General features: G+C 40.4%; 2 protein-coding genes across 2 annotated transcripts in view; both read left to right on the top strand.

The window, feature by feature from the left end:
* The window catches only part of LOC140720918 (dedicator of cytokinesis protein 9-like), a 151,102-nt gene that overhangs the window by 82,359 nt on the left and 50,585 nt on the right, over positions 1–18,158 (top strand). The gene's annotated exons all lie outside the window — the stretch shown is intronic.
* Positions 5,123–18,158, top strand: part of mbnl2 (muscleblind-like splicing regulator 2) — a 206,770-nt gene continuing 193,734 nt past the window's right edge. Inside the window, exon 1 of the mRNA XM_073028495.1 lies at positions 5,123–5,237. The gene's annotated coding sequence lies outside the window, so the exon portion shown is untranslated. The remainder of the gene's footprint in view (positions 5,238–18,158) is intronic.

The following is an 18,158-nucleotide window of genomic DNA, read 5'->3' as shown; positions in this document are numbered from 1 at the left end:
TGCCCTTGTCTGTAAAGGGCCTTCCTTCTGAGCAGTTTAAGCCTCCTCCTGTATCAAATAGCAGACTTTGCTGATGTACAGTTAGGGTTCAGGTTAATCAAACAAATTCAGTTGTCAATCTGAAAGCAACACACACAAAATCTGAGAGACAACTGGACTAAGAATTTATAAGGAACACGATGAGATTCTCCAGATGCTGGAAATCTTGAGCAATACACACAAAATACTGGAGGAACACAACAGCTCAGGCAGCATCCGTGGAAGGAAATCAGCATCCATGGATGCTGATTAACCTGTTGTGTTGCTCCAGCAATTTGAGTTTGTTGCACTGGAAATTATAAATCCAATTTTACAGCTGAAATTTTACAAATTATTCCAAAATAAGTGATTTTAAAATAATTTCCAATGGTCTCAGTTGTGACCCCCCAAAACCCACCCTAGGACTTAACCTTTTTGCTAGCCATTCCATTCCCAGACATTCTACTATACCAATTATTGTTCTATAACATCAGTGTGGTCTTATCTACTTCTCGCGGTTAAGGTCCAATCTTTAGAAAGTCTTGGAGTTTCTTCCCTCCCAAAGTGATGCAATTGAAACCTCTTTGAAGTTAAAATTCACCTGCAGATCCCCAAAAAATTGTTAAAACTCAGCCAGTCCGGCAGCATCTGTGGAAAGAGAAACAACTGAATGTTTTGTGTCCATGACCCACCTGGAGCCATTGACTATTTTCTCTTTCCAGATGCTGCTGAATTCTTCCAGCATTTCTGTTTAGGTTTTTTTTTGCAGGTTCCAGGACCTGATTTTTTTTTCTGTTTAACATCTATTTGCTAATCTCAGCGTACTTCTCTGTTCTGCGCGCATGGAATGATCCAAGCGATGGAAAATACATTTAGGAAGATTTTGAATTAATGATTTACTCTTCTCCCATTGGCCACAACTTTGCTGTTGGGTACACCACTGGCAACTTTCTTCCATTATTCTGCAGCAACCAAGAATTGAAGATTAATCTGCTGTGAGCAAATCTCAAAGAGAAAAGTCACTGAAGAATATGTTAAAAAAAACCATGTTCATTTTCCTTGAACATGTCCAATTATTAGTCATAACCATTTCAGAGATGCAGAAAGAAAAACTATTTGGACAAAAGACATAAATCAGAAGAGCAATGGGAAATGACAAATGTAAACTGGTGTCACAAAAGAAGAATGTTTGTCATTCATATCTGTATAAGGACACAAGGAGTAGTAACAGGTCCTTAGAATCTGCTGCACCGTTCGTCCAGATAAAATACCTCAGCATAACTTTCCTGCACTATCTTCATATCCCTAGATTTCCTTAATATCCAGATACTTATCAATCTCTGTTTTGAATGAACTCATTGACTGAGTCTTTGCAGCCCTTAAGATAATTCTTAAGATTCACTCCACTCTCTTAATGAAGAAATTTCTGTTCATTTCAGTTCTTAAAGACTTACTGAGGGTGTAAGCCTGTTCCTGAACTTCTCAGCCAGACCCAGCAACCAGTCAATCCCCAAAGGAATGGTGTAAACCTCAGTGAGAACATCTCTCATTTTTTATTCTCCAAGAGATAATAGTTATATTACTGGATGAGTAATAGAAGGAACACAAGTTCAAATGCTGGCATGTTAAGTTCTTGCCCATTAATCTGTGGAGGGGAGATCGAATCTTATCGTGGCATCTGAGGAATTTAGACGTGAATAGTTTATTGAAAAGAAGGCAGATTTAGTGGTGGTAACCATAAACCGCAGGGTTAATGTAAAAATCTATCTAGTTCATCAATGTTCTTCAGGGCTCTTAACCTGGTCAAATCTAAATGCGGGTCCAGTCCCACCAACCTGGCTGACTCTTAACCACCTTCTCAAATGGGGACAATAAGAGATGGGCTATAAATGCCAGCATTCATTGCCCCTGATGTCCATATTATGCCAGTTCCCCAGGGCTGATAGTTTGCACATACTACTTGGGTTGGTAGTAAACAGGAAAGAGATGCAGTGGATGAGATACGGTGAAAAACTTTGTATGTCACCCATGCACATCATTTCATCACATCATTACACCAAGTTAGTTCAAGGGAAGAGCAGTAACAAAGTGTTACAGTTACAGAGAAAGTGCAGCCAGACAATAAGGTGCAAGGCCATGATTGTGAGGTCAAGAATCCATCTTATCGTACTAGCAAACCATTCAATAGTTTTGTAACAGAGGGATAGAAGCTTCCCTTGAGCCTAGTGGTACACACTTTCAGGTTTTTTGTATCTTCTATCCAATGGGAGGGAAAGCAGAGAGAATGTCTGAGGTAGCAGTGGTCTTTGGTGATGCTGCTTGCTTTACTGAGGCAGCAAGAAGTGTAACAGAGAACACAAAGGGGAGGCTGGTTTCTGCGAAGCCATGTGCTGTGCTGTTCAGTCACATCAACTGGCCACATCTCAAGAAGAAGTTTGCTCAGTTAATTAACTCAGTTGATTGGTATCCATCGGCTGTTAGATTGAATTCACTGAAGGTGCAACAATATTATGACAAGAATTCAAAATGATCTTCAGCAGTGCACCTATTTTTTACAGAACTAGCAATGAATTGCACTCTCAAACTCTAACTGAAATTGAAAGAACCTGCACAGAGCCATAGCATTAGTTACTTGCCAATAATGAGTTTAGAAAGGTATTAGTAAAGATTGTACAGTATAGTTTCATTATCAACATATTGCAGCTCCTGAGAATTCCCTTTCAGTGTCCTTGCTTCTTGACGTTAGATTCTCAGAGCGTAATTATGATACAGATCAGCAGATAAATCAAGGAAGGAACAGTGACTATACGCTCCAGCAATGAACCAGCGCAGCGTGGTAAGTATGGGTAATTTTCCTCTGCCTATATCACACAGGCAATGCTCTTGATTACACATCTATAGAAAGATATTCATCACCCTGACCTTCCAATTTCAAGCACACTGGCGCAGGGAGAGGGAACAATCAGTTCAGTTATGAAGCTCATGGTCCAATGAACTTTGAAACCATTGCTAATGACTGCACAGAATGATCTGTCTGATGTTCTCGCTGTGTAATGCTTTACTTTGGAATGTATTTGTGACTTAATAAATAGTTGTTACATAGTAAAGATGCTTGTCTGACCTATTTTGTTTAGAGGTACAGTACCCTTCTGGCCCAAAGAGTCACATTGCCCAGCAACCCACCTATTTAACACTAGCCTAATCACAGGACAATTTACAATGATCAAATAAGCTACTAACCAGTACGTCTTTGGGCTGTGGGAAGAAACTGGAGCACCTGGAAGAAGCACACGCAGTTACGAGGAGAATGTAAAAACTCCTTACAGATTGTGCTGGAATTGAACTCCGAACTCTGATCCCCCAAGCTGTAACTGTGTTGTGCTAACAGCTTCATTACCATGGCACCCCAATGGTAACTTCTTGGATTACTTGCCAAGAAAGGGTTAAAGTTAGTTCATCAATTTGTGAGTATCCAAATTGGAATTAACATTAGCATTCAAAGTATACCTGAACAGAAGAGCAGTATAAACTATGGAGAGTCAAGTCGGGTATCATTTACCCCTGGGTGCCAGGAAGAAGAATGGGGAAGGAGTTTAAACTTCAGTGTAATTCTTCATCTAATAAATCCTGAAGCTTTGAGTGTCTTCCTCTTGCAAATTTCTAGTCTCTGCCTTTCCTGGGTTTCTAGTTGATTTGTAGGAATGAAGGAATGGGGCGGGGTATCTCAGCTCCCTCCTCTGAATAATATGTCATTGGTGAGACGTGTGGAGAAGGGAGAGCCCAAGCAAATTCACCCCGAACTAGAAGCAGCTATAAGCCTTAATCAGGACCTGAGGTGGCTGTGTAGGAATTAATTCACATGCATTCTGGCTTCAGATGGTGAAATATGCCCAGTAACACTGTTGTCCTAGTCAAGGAATCAATCAGTATGCTTCTCCACATCAACCTCATCACTCCACATGATATTACTCATGGAATCCAGGGTAGCCAACACAAGAGATGAAGGTCAGAGTTTCAGGTGGGTGGGTGGGTGGTGAAATTTTGCATTGAGAAGGGTAAAACGGTTAGCAATTGAGGTCAACTATCTATAGAATCCCCATGGAACAGGCACAATTTTCTTCAACATGATCCATTAGCTTGCACGGAAGTTAAAAACAGCTGAGTTCTCTTTGGAGAAGATTGGAGATGGCGGTAAGAGAATATTATTTGCTGAATCAAGAGGTTGTTGTGAGCTCAAGTCCCACTTGATTGTAAAATATCTATTTTGAGTCTCCAGAGCAGTGCTGAGGGAGTTGTGTCACGCCAGAGGCGCATCTTTCCAATTACACCTTAAACAAAGGCCACGTAACTTGATCAAAGAGAGTAAAATGTTCCATGGTGATGCCTTGAAGAAGAGGGGAATTCTCCCTGATCCTGGCCAATTCTACCCCCAACCAACCTGCCTGAAGCAATTTATCTGGTGAAATCTTGTTGATAAACTGCCTACAATGTTATCAAGTTCAGGTTTGAATTTGATTGTCAATAAACCATGCACATGTGTACAGCTGAACAAGACAGTGTTCCCCCAAGACCAAGGTACAAAGCACAATACATATAGTCACATATAGTTATAACAGCACATACAGTCAGACGTGCCATATTATTAAATGCTATCGACATTACTACAGAAATGCAAGCCTTTTATTTACTTAAACAAAGATCTGCATTTTATTGTAGAAAGTTGAACAAGGAACCCCGTGAGGAAATTTCTCACCATTAGCTAGAATTTGTTAACAAGTGACACACCTTCATCTGCCAAACACATATAAATAAGTTTCCACGAATATATCCTGGATCTGGGACACGCTTGAGGGATAAGTCTACATCTCCTCACAGCTTTTCTGGCGTACAAGCTGTGTACCTTAATCTGCTGTACCTTTCTCAAGGCACCAGCCTGCTTCTGCAGTGTGCATTCTCAGATCATGCATGCTTCCATGCAACCTTACTTCGATGTCTTCTTAGAAAGCTATCCAAGGATGACAGAGGATGCGTAATATTTCCCAGAGAGCAGGAATTGGAATGAATCGGAAGCTGTGACCTGAATAGTTATGTTGTTTTATACAGACTGGCAAGCATAGCAAACATCACTGGGGATTTCACACTTGGCACAGAGCCAAGCTACTTCTATGCAGTGTTTCAGCAGCACTGCAAGCTTTCTGACTTTCATTACAAGGAGGAAGGTAAGCGTCTCTTTTACGGCACCTTGGTAATTATTGAATTAGTTAAAAGTTGCATAAATGGTAATAAATTAATCCCCTTCGATGACTAGCATTATAATACCTCCTACTCGTTCGTTTTTTTTTAATGTGCAAAGCTTTCTGATTTTCTCTGCATTCACGTGTATAGATCATTTCTATATAGACTGATTTTGTATTTACTTTGATGGGTTTGAAGTTCAAGGTTATAGAGAAAAACACTGCACGTCATATTCAACATTGTCCTTCTTGTTTTAGCATCTGTGCCATGAGTTAGAATTGCAGACTAATATATTTATTTTACCACGTAATGGTTGCTGGAGATTTCAGACAGAATTTTCTCTGGCTTTTCTACTACTTATTCATCAAAGGTTTTAGCAATTATTTTTTAAGCTTTGAACAATGTCTGCAAGTTTATCTTTTCTGCAATGAAATCTAGAAAAAATAATTTAATTTATGAAGATTGGGCAGCAGTTACTGCCTCACACTGGTGTAGGGCAACATTTATGATTGTTGTGGGGGAATTATTTTTCATGATCAACACATGACTTCCAGATAATGTACTGCAGGGGGAAAAAGTCCTGGAATCATTTAAAAAGCAATTGAACACTGACTTTTTTCCCCCTCCAGATTGCTGAATTAAAGTGGGTTGAATGGTTTTGCAGGCTGCAGACATTTGTATGTAATAAGACATGTTGGATATTGAAATTATATGACTCATATTTGAATGTTTGATGTGGACACGGGTAAATTAACTAGTCAACATCTAGTTAAAGAGTGTAGATAGAAGCCAAATCTGTATTTTCTTTCCATGTGTTTTGGTAATGCTGGATAGAGAAGAAGTAAAAAGTTCAACAACACATTGCTGTCATCAGTTGTGTTTTTATTGAAAATATTCAGACATCCTGCTGAGTTTTGCTCAGATTTCATAATTCAGAGATTTTATAACAAGAGATTTCATGATTCAGGAAAAGTAGATTAACTGGACACTTTAAGATGGAATTGCTCAGTTGTTTGACTGAGATGGCAAATGCAACTGTGTAAATAATGTATTCCAATCGGGCTGTTCATTATGCAGAGACTTTGACATGGAATATGTGTGTTAAATCAAAGGAAAATTAAGGTAATGGAAACATCATGATGACCAAGGACACCTGCCAATGTTAGAATAACACTGATCAGAATATATTGGCTCATAACTTCACTGGGTACCACCTCAAGGTGATTTTTCCCTGCTCTCTGTTGCTTCAAGAACAGTTAAAAGAAAACAAATCATTTCTTTGCTATCAGTTACAATCGCATCCTCCTTTTCACCAATTCATAGTCATCAAGTCATATTCATCAGCTCAATTTTCCCTCAGTGTGAAGGACATGTTGTACATCATATCATAGATTGTCAGCTTGGATTTTGCACTGCAGCTTGATATTCAGCCAAGCAGAACCCTGTCTATACTGTTTGGTTCCTGCTTGCTTACAATTCTAACCACTCGTCCCAGACAAGCAACCTAGGACACACTCCCCACCAAGCATTGTAAGACACGGATATTCCTCAGAAAAAAAGCTTGTGAATGAGTTACACTGCCTTAGCCCCATTTCTGGCTTTCATTTATCACTGCAGCAAACAATGGTAAAAGGACAAGTTAGTATGATTCAGAAGCAATTTCAGTTTGCTTCAACGGATTGGATAAAATAACTTTTTACAAAAAGGTATTTACGGTGGATATAATAGTTTATTATATCTATATCTTATAATATTACCTACAGGAAAAAGGCAATAAGCATAAAAGAGTGCAGAGAAAATTTACAAGGATGTTGCCATGACTTGATGATCTGGGTAATAGGGAAATGTTGAATAGGTTAGGACTTTATTCCCTGAAGCACTGGGACATGAGGACAGATCTTATCAATTTTAATAATACAAAGAATTATGATAATACAAAATTATGGTGGGGTGTAGAATGCACGCAGGCTTTTTCCCCTCAGGTTGGGTGAAATCAGAACTAGAGTTCATAGGATTAGGGTGAAAGGTGAAATATTCAAGGGGAATCTGAGGAGGAACTTCTTCGCTCGGTGTGGTGCAAGAGTGGACGAGCTTGTATCAGAAGTCGTAGATGCGGGTTCAATTGTAACATTTAAGTGAAGGTTGGATAGATACATGGATGGGAGAGGTATGGTCAGGGTGCAGGTAGATGGGACTGGGCAGAAGATCAAGTCAGCATGGACTGGATGGGTTGGTGAGGCTGTTTCTGTGCTGGAGTGCTCGTTGACGCTGAACACAATTTCTACATAATTTTTACTAGAAGGAGCATAATTAAAACAAAACATTAAGTCCATTTTACTTTTACTGTGGGACTTCAGGCTTTTGTACGTCTTCCCTGAGGTAGCTGTGAGAAGATGACATTGATCGGATGGTGGGGATCTTTGATGATGGACATTGCTTTCTTGAGGCAGGGCCTGATGTAGATTCTACTGATGATGGGTAGAGCTTTGTACTTTCCTATGCATTTGGATTGTGTGGACTAGATCAATGAGTATTTTAAAAGGAAGTAGATAAAAGGTTGAAGACCAGGGAATTGAAGACTGTGGGGAAAGGATACAGGAAAGGAGATGAGGCCTGGGGCAGATCAACCATACCTGATAGAGGAATAGTCTTGATGGGCTGAGAGGCCTACTCCTGCTCCTATTTTCTTGTGCCCTTATGTTCTTATTGCCAAGTAGTGGAGTCTACAGACAAAACTGAGGTGCATAAGAATTTCTCGAACTATTAACCCTTAAGTTTTGTTGCAATTTTCTTTCAAGTATTTTACTGTCAAGTAGATACAACTTGAAAGTTATTATCTTTTGCCAAGAAAATTTGGAAGAAATTTGCATCTGATTGTAGTGTTGAATACTCTGGCGTAAAATGGACACAGTGCTAGGAATGATACATTATAGGAGAGTGTATGGCAGGCCCACTAGCACTGGCTAATCCCCAACTATACTAAGATCATGGCCATATGCAAACAACAATGAAGCTTTTTGTTAATAAAGGAAAATTTCCCAGGGCTATGGGGAATGAACAGAGAAGTGCAACAAATTACAGCTTGTGTTTGCATAGAAACCTTGACATAAGCACTCCAAGGCCCTTTAGTATCAAAGAAACTTTACAAGCAAATTACAAACGATATATCAGGACTGCTGACTGAATGATTGGTCAAAGTGGAAGGTGTTAAAGATGCATTAGAAAAACAAAAAGCAAATAGAGATCTAGGGAGGAATTTCAAATGTTAGGGTGGGAAGTTGTGAGTAGGTTTGGGCCCCTTATCTTGGAAAGGATGTGCTGAAACTGGAGAGGGTTCAAAAGGGGTTCTCGAAAATTATTCCAGAATTGAATGGCTTGTCATATGAAGAGTGTTCGATTACTCTGGGCCTTCATTCAGAAGAATGGGGGCAGGGGGTGACCTCATTAAAACCTATCGAATGGTGAAAAGCCTTGATAAAGTGGGTGGAGAGGATGTTTCCTATGGTGGGAGAGTCTAAAACCAGGGGACATAATAGAGGGGCATCCTTTTAGAACAGAGGAATATCTTTAGCCAGAGCGTGGTGAATCTGTGGAATTCTTTGCCACAGGCAGCTGTGGAAGCAAAGTCTTTGTGTACATTTAAGACAGAGGTTGATAGATTCTTGACCCAGTTTATCTTTTAAATAAGCCCTTAATTGGAAATAACAGAAAAGTGTTATTTGATATTTTATATTTATTCTTTAATTGGTCAAATGACATTAATATACCTCCTTCAAGACAGTCTCCTATATATCTAATCCCTTTGTGAAACCAGTTATATAAAAGTTGATTATCCATTGTAAAAGGGATAAGTTTATTTTGAATTAAAGGTCTCTTTGCTAATAAAGATTTCTTTATCTCATCATCAACATTTATCTTATTCCATAAATCAATCAAATGTTTTAGTATAGGAGATTCTTTCTTTTCCCGTATCCATTTAGATTCCCATTTATATATAAAATCTTCTGGTATATTTTCTCCTATTTTATCTAATTCTATTCTAATCCATGCCAGTTTATCTTCATCAAAAAAAGATGCAATAAATCTAAGTTGATTTGCTTTGTAATAATTCTTAAAATTTGGTCATTGTAACCCTCCTAGGTCAAATTTCCATGTCAATTTTTCCAACGATATTCTTGACATCTTTCCAAAGGAATTTCGTCACACATTTATTTAACTCTTGAAAAAATTTCTGTGGTGATTGTATTGGTAGTGTTTGGAATAAATATTGTAATCTAGGGAATATATTCATTTTTACAGCATTGACTCTACCTATTAATGTTATTGGTAACATCATCCATTTATCAAGATCCTCTTGAATTTTTTTCAATAATGGCAAATAATTTAGTTTATATAAATTCTTTATATCATTATCAACTCTTATACCTAAATATACCATTTATCAGCCATCTAAATTGAGTTATTAATCGACATTGACTATAATCTCCTTTAGTAAAGGGTAAAATTTCACTTTTATCCCAATTTATTTTGTACCCTGATATTTTCCCATATTCTTCCTTGCCAGTTCTTGCTTGATTCTTGCTTGTCAGTTAAAAACAGACCAGGCTTCCAAAACAATAAATGCAATTAGAACAAGTGTAAATAAAATTACTTATAAACCTTTAGAAATCAATGAAACTTATAAAAAATTTTATTCTGAACTGTATCAATCAGAATCACAAAATGATATTGTTGAGATAGAAAGGTTTTTATCACAAATAACTCTCCCAAAATTGAATTCGGAAGAACAGAAGGGATTAGATGTGCCTTTTACATTAAAAGAGGTCGAAGAAGCTCTAGGATCACTTCAGAGTAATAAATCTCCAGGAGAAGATGGTTTTCCGCCTGAATTTTACAAAAAGTTTAAAGATTTATTAATTCCTCCTTTTATGGAGCTAATACACCAAGCGGAAGGAACGCATAAACTTCCAGAATCTTTTTCGACAGCTATTTTAATAGTATTGCCAAAAAAAGACAGAGATCTTTTAAAGCCAACATCATATAGACCTAACACACAAAATGCTGGTAGAACACAGCAGGTTAGGCAGCATCGAAGGGTCTTGGCCCGAAACATCGACATCGCTTCTCCCTATAGATGCTGCCTAGCCTGCTGTGTTCTACCAGCATTTTGTGTGTGTTGTTTGAATTTCCAGCATCTGCAGATTTCCTCGTGTTTGATCATATAGACCTATTTCTTTGTTGAACACAGACTATAAAATAATAGCAAAGGTTTTATCTAATAGATTATCTAAATACTTACCAAAATTAATACACATGGACCAAACAGGATTTATTAAAAATAGACAATCGGCAGATAATGTAACTCGGTGACTTAGCATAATTCATTTGGCACAAAAGAGGGAAGAAATGAGTGTGGCAGTTGCTTTGGATGCAGAAAAAGCATTTGATAGATTGGAATGGGATTTTTTATTTAAGGTATTGGAAAAATATGGATTAGGAGTATCTTTTATAAAATGGATTAAAACCTTAAATACTAACCCCAAAGCTAAAGTGGTGACAAATGGCCAAATTTCAACATCATTTCAGTTAACAAGGTCAACTAGACAAGGTTGTCCATTATCACCTGCTTTATTTGTGTTGGCGATAGAACCATTAGCTGAATTAATTAGAACTGACTCAGATATCATGGGTTTCAGAGTTAATCAGGAGGAATATAAGATTAACTTATTTTCTGATGATGTTCTGATTTATCTAACTAACCCATTGCATTCGTTATGTAAATTATCTTCTAGATTGGTTGATAGATTCTTGATTGGTCAGGGCATGAAGGGTTACAGGGTTGGGGGGGGGAAGGCAGGAGTTTGGGAATATTGGGGCTGAGAGGAAAAGCGAATCAGACATGATAAAATGGCAGAGCAGACTCAATGGGCTAAATGGACTAATTCTGCTCTAAATGGACTAAGTCACAGAGTGTAATTTATCCAAGGAAGCTCACCAGAACCTCTACTTCCACAGGAGGCTGAAGAAATTTGGCCATCCCTGTTGACCCTCGCCATTCTTTATTGATGCCACATAGAAAGCATCCTATCCAATGTATCATGGCGTGGTATGGCAGTTGCTCTACCTGTGACTGCAAGGTTCATTTGCTAAGCATTTAGAAAGAGATACTAAATTGGATCAGACATTAGTTTTGCGGGAGAAACCAGAGAGTAGCAGTAGATGGTTGCCTCTCTGACTGAAGGCCTGTGACTAGTGGTGTGCCACAGTGATCGATGCTGGGTCCGTTGTTGCGCGTCATGTGTATCAATGATAAGGATGATAAATGTAATAGACTGGATCAGCCAGTTTGCAGATGACACCAAGACTGGAGGCATAGTGGACAGTGAGGAAGGCTATCAAAGCTTGCATTAGGATCTGGACCACCTGGGAAAATGGACTGAAAAATGGCAGATGGTATTTAATGCAGACAAGTATAAGTTGCTGCACTTTGGGAGGACAAACTGGGTGGTAGGGCACTGAGAAATGTGGTAGAACAAAGGGATCAGGGAACACAGATCCATAATTCTTTGAAAGTGGCGTCACAGGTAGAGAGGGTCGTAGAGAAAGCTTTTGGCACATTGACCTTAAATCAAAATATTGTGTGCAGGAGTTGGAATGTTACGTTGACAGACAGACAGACATACTTTATTGATCCTGAGGGAAACTGGGTTTCGTTACAGTTGCACCAACCAAGAACAGTGTAGAAATATAGCAATATAAAACCATAAATAATTAAATAATGATAAGTAAATTATTCCAAGTGGAAATAAGTCCAGGACCAGCCTATTGGCTCAGGGTGTCTGACACTCCGAGGGAGGAGCTATAAAGTTTGATGGCCGCAGGCAGGAATGACTTCCTAAGATGCTCAGTGTTGCATCTTGGTGGAATGAGTCTCTGGCTGAACTTACTCCTGTGCCTAACCAATACATTATGGAGTGGATGGGAGACATTGTCCAAGATGGCATACAACTTGGACAGCATCCTCTTTTCAGATACCATCATCAGAGAGTCCAGTTCCACCCCCACAACTTCACTGACCTTACGAATGAGTGTATTGATTCTGTTGGTGTCTGCTACCCTCAACCTGCTGCCCCAGCACACAACAGCAAACATGATAGCACTGGCCACCACAGACTTGTAGAACATCTTCAGCATCATCCAGCAGATGTTAAAGGACCTCAGTCTCCTCAGGAAGTAGACATGGCTCTGACCCTTCTTGTAGGCAGCCTCAGTGTTCTTTGGCCAGTCCAGTTTATTGTCAATTTGTATCCCCAGGTATTTGTAATCCTCCACCATGTCCACACTGACCCCTTGGATGGAAACAGGGGTCACCGTTGCCTTAGCCCTCCTCAGATCCACCACCAGCTCCTTAGTCTTTTTCACACTAAGCTGCAGATGATTCTGCTCACACCATATGACAAAGTTTCCCACTGTAGCCCTGTACTCCGCCTCATCTCCCTTGCTGATGCATCCAACTATGGCAGAGTCATCAGAAAACTTCTGAAGATGGCAAGACTAGTTGTAGTCCGAGGTGTAGATGGTGAAGAGAAAGGGAGACAGGACAGTCCCCTGTGGAGCCTCAGTGCTGCTGACCACTCTGTCTGACACACAGTGTTGCAAGCGCACGTACTGTGGTCTGCCAGTCAGGTAATCAATAATCCATGACATCAGGGAAGCAAGTGAATATGAGATTGGTGAGGCATAACTGTGTCCAGTTCTGGTACCTACCTAGGGGAAAAATATCAATAAAATTCAAAGAGTGCAGAGAAAATTTACAAGGATGCTGTCAGCACTTGAGGACCTTAGTTATAGGGAAAGGTTGAATAGGTTAGGACATTATTCTTTAAAATATAGGAGAATGAGGGGAGATTTGTTAGAAGTATACAAAATTATGCAGGGCATAAATGGAGTAAATGCAAACAGGCTTTTCCCACTAAGGTTGGGTGAGACTGGAACTAGAGATCATGGGTTAAGGGTGAAAGGTGAAATGCTTAAGGGGAACGTGAGGAGGATCTCCTTCAGTCAGAGAGTGGTGCATGTGTGGAACGAGCTGCCAACAGAAGTGGTGGATACAGATTTGATTTCAATGTTTAAGAGAAATTTGGATAGGTACAGGGATGGAAGAGATATGGAGGACTATGCTCATGGGACTAGGCAAAGTAATGTTCAACATGGAGTAGATGGGCCCAAGAGCTTGTTTCTGTGCTTTAATACTCTGTGACTCCAAGAGAGTTGTAGACATTGCTCAATACATCACAGGGAGGTAACTAACGCGCTCTCCGTAAGAACATAAAAAATAGGAACAGGAGTAGGCCATCTGGCCCATCGAGCCTGCTCCACCACTCAATGAGATCACGGCTGATCTGACCATGGACCCACCTCCACCTACCTGCCTTTTCCCAATAGCCCTTAATTTCCTTACTATGCAAAAATCTATCCAACCTTGTCTTAAATACATTTACTGAGGAAGCCTCCACTGCTTCATTGGGCAGAGAATTCCATAGATTCCATGGAATCTGTCTACACTTCCCACTGCCGCAGTAAAGCAGCCAAAGACCCCTGCCCACCTGGAAAATCCTCTCTCTGCTCCCTCCATCAAGCAGAAGGTACAAATGCCTGAAAGCATGTGCCACCGGGCTCAAAGACAACTTCAATCCCACTGTTATAATGGCTCTCTAATACGATAAGGTGATTTCTTGACTTCACAATATAACCATATAACAATTATAGCATGGAAACAGGCCATTTCAGCCCTTCTAGTCCGTGCCGAACGCTTACTCTCACCTAGTCCCACCGACCTGCACTCAGCCCATAACCCTCCATTCCTTCCCTGTCCATATACCTATCTATTTTTTTAAATGACAATATCGAACCTACCTCTACCACTTCTACTGGAAGCTCATTCCACACAGCTATCACTCTCTGAGTAAAGAAGTTCCCCCTCATGTAACCCCTAAACTTTTGCCCCTAAGTCTCAACTCATGTCCTTTTGTTTGAATCGCCCCTACTCTCAGTGGAAAAAGCCTATCCACGTCAACTCTATCTATCCCCTTCATAATTTTAAATACCTCTATCAAGTCCCCCCTCAACTTTCTACACTCCAAAGAATAAAGACCTAACTTGTTCAACCTTTCTCTGTAACTTAGGTGCTGAAATCCAGGTAACATTCTAATAAATCTTCTCTGTACTTTCTCTATTTTGTTGACACCTTTCCTATAATTCGGTGACCAGAACTGTACACAATACTCCAAATTCGGCCTTACCAATGCCTTGTACAATTTCAGCATTACATCCCAACTCCTATACTCAATGCTCTGATGTATAAAGGCCAGCATACCAAAAGCTTTCTTCACCACCCTATCCACATGAGATTCCACCTTCAGGGAACTATGCACCATTATTCCTAGATCACTCTGTTCTACTGCATTCTTCAATGCCCTACCATTTCCATGTATGTCCTATTTTGATTAGTCCTACCAAAATGTAGCACCACACACTTATCAGCATTAAACTCCATCTGCCATCTTTCAGCCCACTCTTCTAACTGGCCTAAATCTCTCTGCAAGCTTTGAAAACCTACTGCCTTATCCAAAACGCCACCTATCTTAGTATCATCTGCATACTTACTAATCCAATTTACCATCCCATCATCCAGATCATTAATGTATATGACAAACAACATCGGACCCAGTACAGATCCCTGAGGCACACCACTAGTCACCGGCCTCCAATCTGACAAACAGTTATCCACCACTACTCTCTGGCATCTCCCATCCAGCCACTGTTGAATCCATTTTACTACTTCAATATTAATACCTAACAATTGAACCTTCCTAACTAACCTTCCGTGTGGAACCTTGTCAAAGGCCTTACTGAAGTCCATATAGACAACATCCACTGCTTTACCCTTGTCAAATTTCCTAGTAACCTCTTCAAAAAATTCAATAAGATTTGTCAAACTTGACCTTCCACACACAAATCCATGTTGACTGCTCCTATCAGACACTGTCTATCCAGATAATTATATATACCATCTCTAAGAATACTTCCCATTAATTTACCCACCATTGACGTCAGATTGACAAGCCGATAATTGCTGGGTTTACTCTCAGAACCCTTTTTAAACAATGGAACAACATGAGCAATATGCCAATCCTCCAGCACCATCCCCGTTTCTAATGACATTTGAAATATTTCTGTCAGAGCCCCAGCTATTTCTACAAGGGCCCTCAAGGTCCTAGGGAATATCCTGTCAGGACCCAGAGATTTAACCACTCTTATATTCTTAAAAAGCACCAGTACTTCCTCTTCTTTAATCATCATAGTTTCCATAACTACCCTACTTGTTTCCCTTACCTTACACAATTCAATATCCTTCTCCTTAGTGAATACCGAAGAAAAGAAATTGTTTAAAATCTCCCCTATCTCTTTTGGCTCCACACATAACTGTCCACTCTGATTCTCTAAGGGACCAATTTTATCCCTCACTATCCTTTTGCTATTAATATAACTGTAGAAACCTTTTGGATTTATTTTCACCTTACTTGCCAAAGCAACTTTTAGCTTTTCTAATTTCTTTCTTAAGATTCTTTTTACATTCTTTATATTCCTGGAGCACCTCATTTATCCATGCTGCCTATATTTATTGTAAATATCTCGCTTCTTCCGAACTAAGTTTCCAATATCCCTTGAAAACCATGGCTCTCTCAAACTCTTAACCTGTCCTTTCAGCCTAACAAGAACATAAAGATTCTGCACCCTCAAAATTTCACCTTTAAATGACCTCCCTTTCTCTATTACATCCTTCCCATAAAACAAATTGTCCCAATCCCCTCCTTCTAAATCCTTTTGCATCTCCTCAAAGTTAGCATTTCTCCAATCAAAAATCTCAACCCTGGGTCCTGTCCTATCCTTCTCCATAAATATATTGAAACTAATGACAAAGTGATCACTGGACCCGAAGTGCTCCCCAACACATACCTCCGTCACCTGACCTATCTCATTCCCTAACAGGAGATCCAACACTGCCCCTTCTCTAGTTGGTACCTCTATGTAATGCTGCAAAAAACTATCCTGCACACATTTTACAAACTCCAAACCATCCAGCCCTGTTACAGTATGGGCTTCCCAGTCTATGTGTGAAAAATTAAAATCTCCCACAATCACAACTCTGTGCTTACTACAAATATCTGCTACTACCTTACAAATTTGCTCCTCCCATTCTCGCTCCCTATAAGTGTTACTACACCTTTCCCATTCCTCAATTCCACCCAAATAGCCTCCCTAGACAAGCCCTCTAATCTATCCTGCCAGAGCACTGCTGTAATATTTTCTCTGACAAGCAATGCAACACCTCCCCCTCTTGTCCCTCCGATTCTATCACACCTGAAGCAATGAAATCCAGGAATATTTAGTTGTCAATCACACCCCTCCTGCCACCATGTTTCACTAATAGCTACAACATCATATTTCCAGGTGTCAATCCATGCTCTAAGCACATCCACCTTTCTTACAGTGCTCCTACCATTAAAATAAATGCATTTAAGAAATTCTCCACCTCTTACTCTCTGCTTATCACTAACGGTGCAAACAACTTTACTATCTTCTTTTTCTTCCTTTTCCCATACATCTGTTCTTACACTCTGGTTCCCCTCCACCCTTGTATCTAGTTTAAATCCACTGGATCCTCTCCAACAAACCTACCTGCAAGAATATTTGTCCCCCTCCAGTTCAGATGTAAACCATCCCACCGGAACAGTCCCACCTTCCTTGGAAAACTGCCCAATTATCTATAAATCTGAAGTCCTCCCTCCTGCACCATGTCTTCAGCCACGTGTTGATCTGCACTATCTTACTATTTCTAAATCCACCTGCACGTGGCACTGGTAGCAATCCTGAGATTGCTATCCTGGAGGTCCTGTCCTTTAACTTGGCACCTAGCTCCCTAAACTCACCTTTCAGGACCTCCTCACTCTTCCTACCGACGTCATTGGTCCCTACATGGACCACGACATCTGGCTGCTCACCCTCCCTCTTGAGAATACTGAGAACTCAATCCAAGATATCACGAACCCTGGCACCAGGGAGGCAACAGACCATCCGGGATTCTCAATCTCTTCCACAGAACCTCCTATCTGTCCCCCTAACTATCGAATCCCCTATCACTACTGCTCTCCTCTTTTCCCTCCATCCCTTCTGAGCTGAGGGTCCAGTCTCGGTGCCAGAGACGCAACCACTGCAACTTGTCCCTGGTAGGTTGTCCCCATCAACAGTATCCAAAATGATATACTTATTATTGGTGGGAACGGCCACAGGGGTGCTCTGCTCTTCCTGTCTATTCCCCTTCCCTCTCCTGACAGTCACCCAGCTACCTGTCTCCTGACTCCTAGGGGTGACTATCTTCCTGTAACTCCAGTCTATTTCTGCCTCTGCCTCTCGAATGATCCGAAGTTCATCCAGCTCCAGCTCCAGTTCCCTAACACGGTTTGTCAGGAGCTGCAGCTGGATGCACCTTTTGCAGGTGTAGTCATCAGGGATAATTGTGCTCGCCCTGACTTCCCACATACTGCAAATGGATCACTCGACTGCCCTAACTGCTGCCTCCATTACCTACTCCTAAGCTAATTAGAGTTATTAAAGGAACTTACCCGGCCTTACCTCACTGGGAGCAAGCTGGTCCTCAGCCTCTGCTCGCTGAATCCTCTCGAGCCAAAGCCTTCCTACTTTGTCTCCCTCTGCTCCGTCGCCCGCTACCACATTATGAGCTTGCACCTATCGTCTGCCTGCACTGCCCTTTCTCTGTAACGGTAACACTTTATTCTTCAAACTGTTAGTGCATCACCATGTGCTAACTTGATGCACTGTTG

This window comes from Hemitrygon akajei, chromosome 2, assembly GCF_048418815.1.
Source record: "Hemitrygon akajei chromosome 2, sHemAka1.3, whole genome shotgun sequence".
Lineage (NCBI taxonomy): Eukaryota > Metazoa > Chordata > Chondrichthyes > Myliobatiformes > Dasyatidae > Hemitrygon > Hemitrygon akajei.
This window is presented reverse-complemented; position numbering and strand designations above follow the sequence as displayed.